General features: G+C 42.0%; 1 pseudogene; it reads left to right on the top strand.

Annotated features, from left to right (window-relative positions):
- Positions 1 to 5,774: 5,774 nt before the first annotated feature.
- LOC118993291 (60S ribosomal protein L12-like) lies at positions 5,775 to 6,311 on the top strand (annotated as a pseudogene).
- Positions 6,312 to 6,530: the final 219 nt, after the last annotated feature.

Below are 6,530 nucleotides of genomic sequence, written 5' to 3'. Positions count from 1 at the left end.
ACTAGTGTGCCAGTAATTTATATGAACATCATAAGTTAGTAATTCTGCAGTTCAAATTGTTTTGTGTCTTATTTGTTTGCAGTGCTGTGTTGGAGTTTTCACAATTTACATCCCTTTAGTGATGTGGCAGCCTGGAAACGGCTGCTCAGACCCCCTGCTGCGCTGCGTGTGCTCTGGAGAGAGCCCCAGTTTCTGGCCTCTCCATCTACCATTGCTGCCCCAAGGAGGGCACCCTTTCCACAAGCTGCTTTTAGCCACCCGGTGTGGCAGGCATGCCAAGAGAAGTGAAAGTCTTGCAAAAAGAAGGTTTTCTCTACAGAGCAGCTTTGGTTTGAGGACCCCCAATGGCCTGCATGCAGCATTGTTGAATGGTCCTGCAGTCTGAGTCTCTACTTAAGCAAAATGAAGTCCTTCTTCATTTCCTTTCGCCTTCTCACCGTCAGACTTGCATCGTGGTCTGGATGGTGGCCTCCCCTCCTTTTCCCCCTTCCATTTTTCCCTCAGATGTTTTAAATACATCTCTTGCATGTTGCATCTCATCTTGCTGTCTACTTCTTTCAGAATGTCTTTCAAATTGTTTCATCACTTACTGTTTCCAAAGCTCCAATCTTTAAACATTTTTGATTATTTTATTTCTTATCTTTTTAAACTTTTAAAAATTATGCTTGTCATAAAATATTACATTACTTTCACATGTATAACATAAAGGTTCAACATCAAAGTGACCCCTTTTTCTGATTTCTGCATCCACTAATTCTCATCACGGTGGTTCAGTTTTTCCTGCAAACTGTGATATTTTTGTGGAGGCTTATTTGCAGTAAAGACTTTTGTTGAAAGTCTCTGTGATTCTTAGGTAATGCGTGTAAAACATCAGTTTTGAGTTTTCTTCTGAATGAACCCTAGCAAGTTCGATGGTCTGCATGAATTATAATACTAATTTTATGGGTAGATTCAAAGGGGAGTTTTTATTTTTGCTTCTGGAAATAACACTTTTCTTCTTTGGAGCAGAGCTATTAAAACAAATTAATTTTATTTTGTCCATCATTTCTGTGTGTTTGTATTTTTGTTTGCTTCCATCTATGTCAGATCAGTCTATCATGTCTCCATATGTCTGGGTAGGATCCTGTAGCATTGATTATTATCTGCTGAGTAATTGCTACACACTTGGTGCACATTCAGTATTGCTCATACTCCTATCAGCTTCATCTAACTTTTAAAATTATCTGTCATATCCTTTCTCCCCTGAGTACACTCCTTGGGGGAAGGCACCATGTTTTATCCCATTTGTATTCTGTCTCATCAGAAAGATCCACCCTAATAACAGTTCAATGGATGTTTTAACGGTTCCCTTTTAAAATGTATAAAACAAAAATAATTTGCGAGGTGGCTTCATGGGAAGTTTTAAAAATGCGCATTAACTGTGTGAAAATTAATTTAGTGAAAAACTGTATGTTTCACTAAAACAGGCTTCAGGCTTTGGAATGAAAGTGAGGAGGTCTTATTTATGGTTTATGGAGATTGATTAAAATATTGAAGAGTATTTTATTAATATGAATGATGTCATGAAGATCATAGGAGCCACAAGGTTATGTCTAGGCTCTGCTTTACAGTGTCTTGAAGTAAATGTTTTAAGAAATCCGGTCATTGTTATGGCTATCAGTCAAGGCAGGTAAAACCAGACTGTGCCCTGTGTTAGCAGCACAGTGGGGCTGTTGCTTCTCTGTCGTAGCTGTGGGGAGATGCCCGTGGAAATCTCTGTGGTCATTCTGCTGCATGGACAAACCCAAAGGGAGAAAGTTAACATTTCAGCAGGGGGAACCCTTGACCAGTGGAAGATGGGAGACTGGAGAAATCATGTACTCTTCCATCACGTGGGTGAATAGCTCTGAATCCCATTTCTACACAGTTTCTCAAAGAGTCTTTAGCGGGAACAGGGCCCAGTTGCCCACAGCAAAGACCAGTTGGTTATGATAGCAGTTTCCCTTTATCTGTGGTTTCACTTTCCATGGTTTTAGTTACCCGAGTCAACCGTCATCCGAACGTATTACAGAGAAAATTCTATAAACAAACAAGTCATAAGTTTTAATGGGCCACTGTTGTGAGTAGTGTGATGAACTCTCACACCATCTAGCTCTGTCTCCCCCAGGACGTGGATCGTCCCTTAGTCCAGCCTATCCTCGCTGTATACGCTGCCAGCTCAGCAGTCACTTAGCGGCTGTCTCAGTTATCCGATTGCCTGCTGTGGTGTCACAGTGCCTGTGTTCAAGTCACCCTTATTTTACTTAATATGACCTCAAAGCACCAGAACAGTGGTGCTGGCAACTCAGATATGCCAAAGAGAAGCAAGTGAAAAGATAGATGTGTCTAGGAAAAGCATAGTATATGTTGGTTTGGTACTCTCCACAGTTTCAGGCAGCCATTGCAGTTCTGGGAACACATCCCCCTCTGATAAGATGGGAACTACTTACTCTACAACCTTGGTTTTTTTTCTCTTCCCAGTTTTATCCTCCTAAATACCTCACTCTTGTTCCTTAGGATTAACTATCCCCAAATTACTTTCACCTTGTCACAGACTCTGCTTTTGGGGGGGAACCTAGGCTAAGACATCTAAAATGACATATCATAGGACAGTTGGTGAAGGGGCCTAACTTCCCTGAAGGGGAGGTTCATTTTGATCAAATAATGTGTAAACCTTATTTAGAAACATGTGTCTGGTTGACGTATGTTTGGCCAAGATGAAGAGTCAGGCTTTTCAGATCCCAGAGCCTTGGGTTTGGGTGTGGGAATCTTTAAGCCACCGTTTAAGCCGAGGAGGGTTGAATTGGTGGGAAGAGGTGGGGAGATATACAGGCACTGTGGGGCCAAAAAACGTGGAACAAAGGACTTGAAAAAACTGCACGCTGTTCTTCCACATCATGAGCTCTGTATTCTCAACTATCTTAAATTTTTTCTCAAATAAAAGAAAAAATGGCATTGTTTAAAAAATTCTGTTGTAATCATATAAATCCAACTGACAACTGAATCAAGATTCTGGTATCCAGGGCATATAGACCAGATGGCCAGCTGAGGGGTCCAGCAGAATGCTCCTTGAATAAAGTCCATTCTCCCGGGACTGGTAAACCAATTGAAGCCAAAGGGAATAAAATGTTCCCTGGGTGCTTTAATCCGGTGTTTTTCCTGCCTTCGCCAAATTGCTTAGAGTGTGTATATCCATAAGCTGGGGAAGCTTTAGTGTGTCCCTTTCACAGTGGCTCTGATGAGCCGTCCTTTTAGAAGAGGACACTGGTAGGATTTCCAACCACAGCTTTTTGGGGAGTTAAGCCTAACAGAGGTTGAAAGGTACTTAAGAGGTAGAGATATCTTGTCTATCTCCTGATTAAACATTTACAGATGGACTGCCATATAAATGTATCATGTCAAGAAGAGCCAACTTTCATATGAAACATGAATTATCTCAAGATTAAACAGACAGTTATATAAAGACTACATGGTAGTGAAAACAACAAGAACAACAAATTGTCAAGATCTGACCTGTGCAAGGCTGGATGCTATAGCTGGATATTTTCCACATACCATTTCTGGTCCTCAGAACGACACTGCAAGGTCAGTATTATTTTCTTTATTTTCCAGTAGAAGAAAATGATACAATTCCTCACCCAAGGACACACAGCTGGCAAATTGCAGTGTTGGATGAGAATAATAACATCACCATCATCACCACCATTAAGATGTTGGCACTCATTATGAACAGACCGATGGTCACACCTGCAACAAACATCTTACATGTGTTGTTTTTTGTTGCCTGTAATAACTTCTAGAGTTAGTTAGTCATATGCCCATAATACATATGTGAAGAAAGTGGATTTTAAAGGTGAAGTGACTTCATCAAGGTCATGCAATGGGTACATAACAGCTCTGGAATTTTAATTGGGATGTGAAGTACTCCATGCCTTCACCCATTCTGCTAGCACTCTGACAACAGATTTCTCATGTGTTGCCCTGTGCCTGTCTCAGCTGACATGTTTCTATCAAGCGTGTGACAGGGTCAAGTTCCATTTCTCACTATTTTCCCCGAAGGTCTGACTAACGCTGCTCTCTTCAAGGGGCTGCTAACACGTCTGGTTTCAGCAGTGTGCAAAACGACCGATGGGAAGAAGACCTCTTCCTCCAAGGTCTTTCTTATGCATAGTTCATTTTCTGGGCTGACGAGACCCAGAGGTGGCCCCACAGGGTCAACCAGTGAAACGTTGCTAACTCCAGTGCCTCGTGAAGCAGTGAGCAAGATTTAACAGAAAATAGGCACATTTTACGGTAAGTCAGTTTCATTTGTGAGATTTCCTCAGACAGTGTCTAAGGAACCATGACAAGCTGGAAAACGTGATTGAAAATGGACTCCATTGGCTACTGTTATATTCTCCTTCCTTCGGACACAGCCTGTTTGTCAAATAGCAGAATGACAGATCTTCAGGATTAAAGGTGGGGAGAAATAATTCCACATGTAGGTTGCATAGCAACTTTCTGGGTTTTAGCAACGTGTCTTTGAAGTTTCTGTGTTCAGAGAAAAACCTAAGAACAGTATGAAGGAGGGAAACAACAGTCTGATTTTTATTTCTAGAGTTAGCAACAAAGTGTCAGACTGTTTTCTTATTTTTTATTTGAATTCTTAAAACATCCTTTTTCCCATTCACCCTGAGGATGTCTCACTTAGATAGGAAGCACGAGTGCTGTTGAGAATTTCTTAAAATAAACGCAAGGCCCATTATCTAATTCCTAAACAGCAGAGCAACACAGCACACAAAAATATAGTTTTCACACACACTTGAATACATAAACTAAATATAGTTTTCATACATACCGGAATACCTAAACTAAAGAGGAATGTGTATGGGTATAAATGGAATCCACTACTAATTAGCTGTACTACATTGGAGAAGACTTTGGTGTCTATGAACAGTTTCTATATCTGTAAATTGGGCTTATCTCTTTTAAGAATCTCTAAAAGTTTTCTAGGCCCTGAGATTTTCATGTATTCTATTCCACACAAGGGCAAAGTTACATTATAGGTGATACCCAAGGAGAAAAAAAAATTAGGAATTCCTGATTATAACCTTCTAATTATGCAATAATTTTTTACCCTGCATTTCCCCCATGTCTCTTATGTGGTTTGTGGTTTTTCTCTACTACCTTTCCCCCTAACTTTCCCAAAAAGAGAAAACAGTGGGTTATTGTTATGCAACCATTCTTAAGAGGCCATTTCCTAAGGGGGTAATCCAGCTGGCCCCGGCTAGCTTTTGATTCAAAAATGCCTCTAGAAAAACAATCTCTGCCAATGATTTGACGAAGTCCTGACTGGAGAGCGAAGGAGCAGAACCAGGGGTTGATCTGATTTTCCAAATCCTTTAATGTCAGTTGAGTGCAGTCTCACAAGGTGGTCTTTCATGGGCTGATTTCTTCTTCTTGCAGTCCAAATAAGGGAAAAGGAGTATAGAGTCTGGTCCTGTAGGAGGAAAAGTGAGCAGGATGCCTACCATGCTCATGCCCCAAGAAGTACGAGAGAAGGAAGCTCTACTATTTGTTGAGTGTCCTTTTTAAATAAGGTACTTATTCTGGTGGACCACAGTAAATAAAATCTTAGCTTCTTTATTTTACAGACAAAGAAACTGAGGTTCAGAGTGGTTAAATATCTCAAAAATTGCAGTTACTTTCGGCTTTCAGCTTTGAGGAGGCAAAGGTGTAATTTTCTTCGGTTGTCCAGAGTCCGGGTTCATCCCACACCAGCCGCTTTCACCATGCTCCTGAAGCTGGACCCCAATGAGATTAAAGTCGTTTACCTGAGGTGTACCGGAGGGGAGTCGGTGCCTTGTCCGCCCTGGCCCCCAAGATCAGCCCCCTGGGCCTGTGTCCAGGAAAGGTTGGTGACCACATCACCAAAGCAACTGGTGACTAGAAGGGTCTGAGGATCACGGTGAAACTGACCGTTCAGAACAGAAAGGCCCCCATTGAGATAGTGCCTTCTGCCTCTGAGCTGATCATCAAAGCCCCAGAAGAACCGTCGTAAGACAGAAAAGAAGCAAAAAAAAAAACAAAAAAAAAAAAACCCAAAACATTGAGCACAGTGGAAATATCACTTTCAATGAGATCGTCAGCAGTGCTGGACAGAAGCAGAACAGATCTTTAGCTAGAGAACTCTCTGGAACGGTGAAAGAGACCCTGGGACAGCCCAGGCTGCGGGCTGCAGGGTGGATGGCCGCCACCCTCGCGGCATCAGAGATGACATCCACGGTGGCGCAGGGGAGTGCCCGGCCAGTTGAGAACTACAAAGGAAAATACTTCAATTAAAGATCATTTAACAACCAAAGACAAATGACACAGTTAAGCATTCATGGAGTAAGAGTTCAGTCCCAGACGTGTCTCCTTTTCTGGTCCTACTGTGCTCGGTCCTTCCGTGGGAGCAGAAGCAAGGCTGGCTCTCGGAGGAGGCCACTGCCATGGCAATTGGTGACGGTGCGTTAGGTTTCTGTTTGTGAGTT

This window comes from Sturnira hondurensis, unplaced genomic scaffold, assembly GCF_014824575.4.
Source record: "Sturnira hondurensis isolate 20B ecotype Veracruz unplaced genomic scaffold, ASM1482457v3 Scaffold0008710, whole genome shotgun sequence".
Lineage (NCBI taxonomy): Eukaryota > Metazoa > Chordata > Mammalia > Chiroptera > Phyllostomidae > Sturnira > Sturnira hondurensis.
Note: the sequence above shows the minus strand (reverse complement) of the source record. Positions and strands in the feature narration are given on the sequence as shown.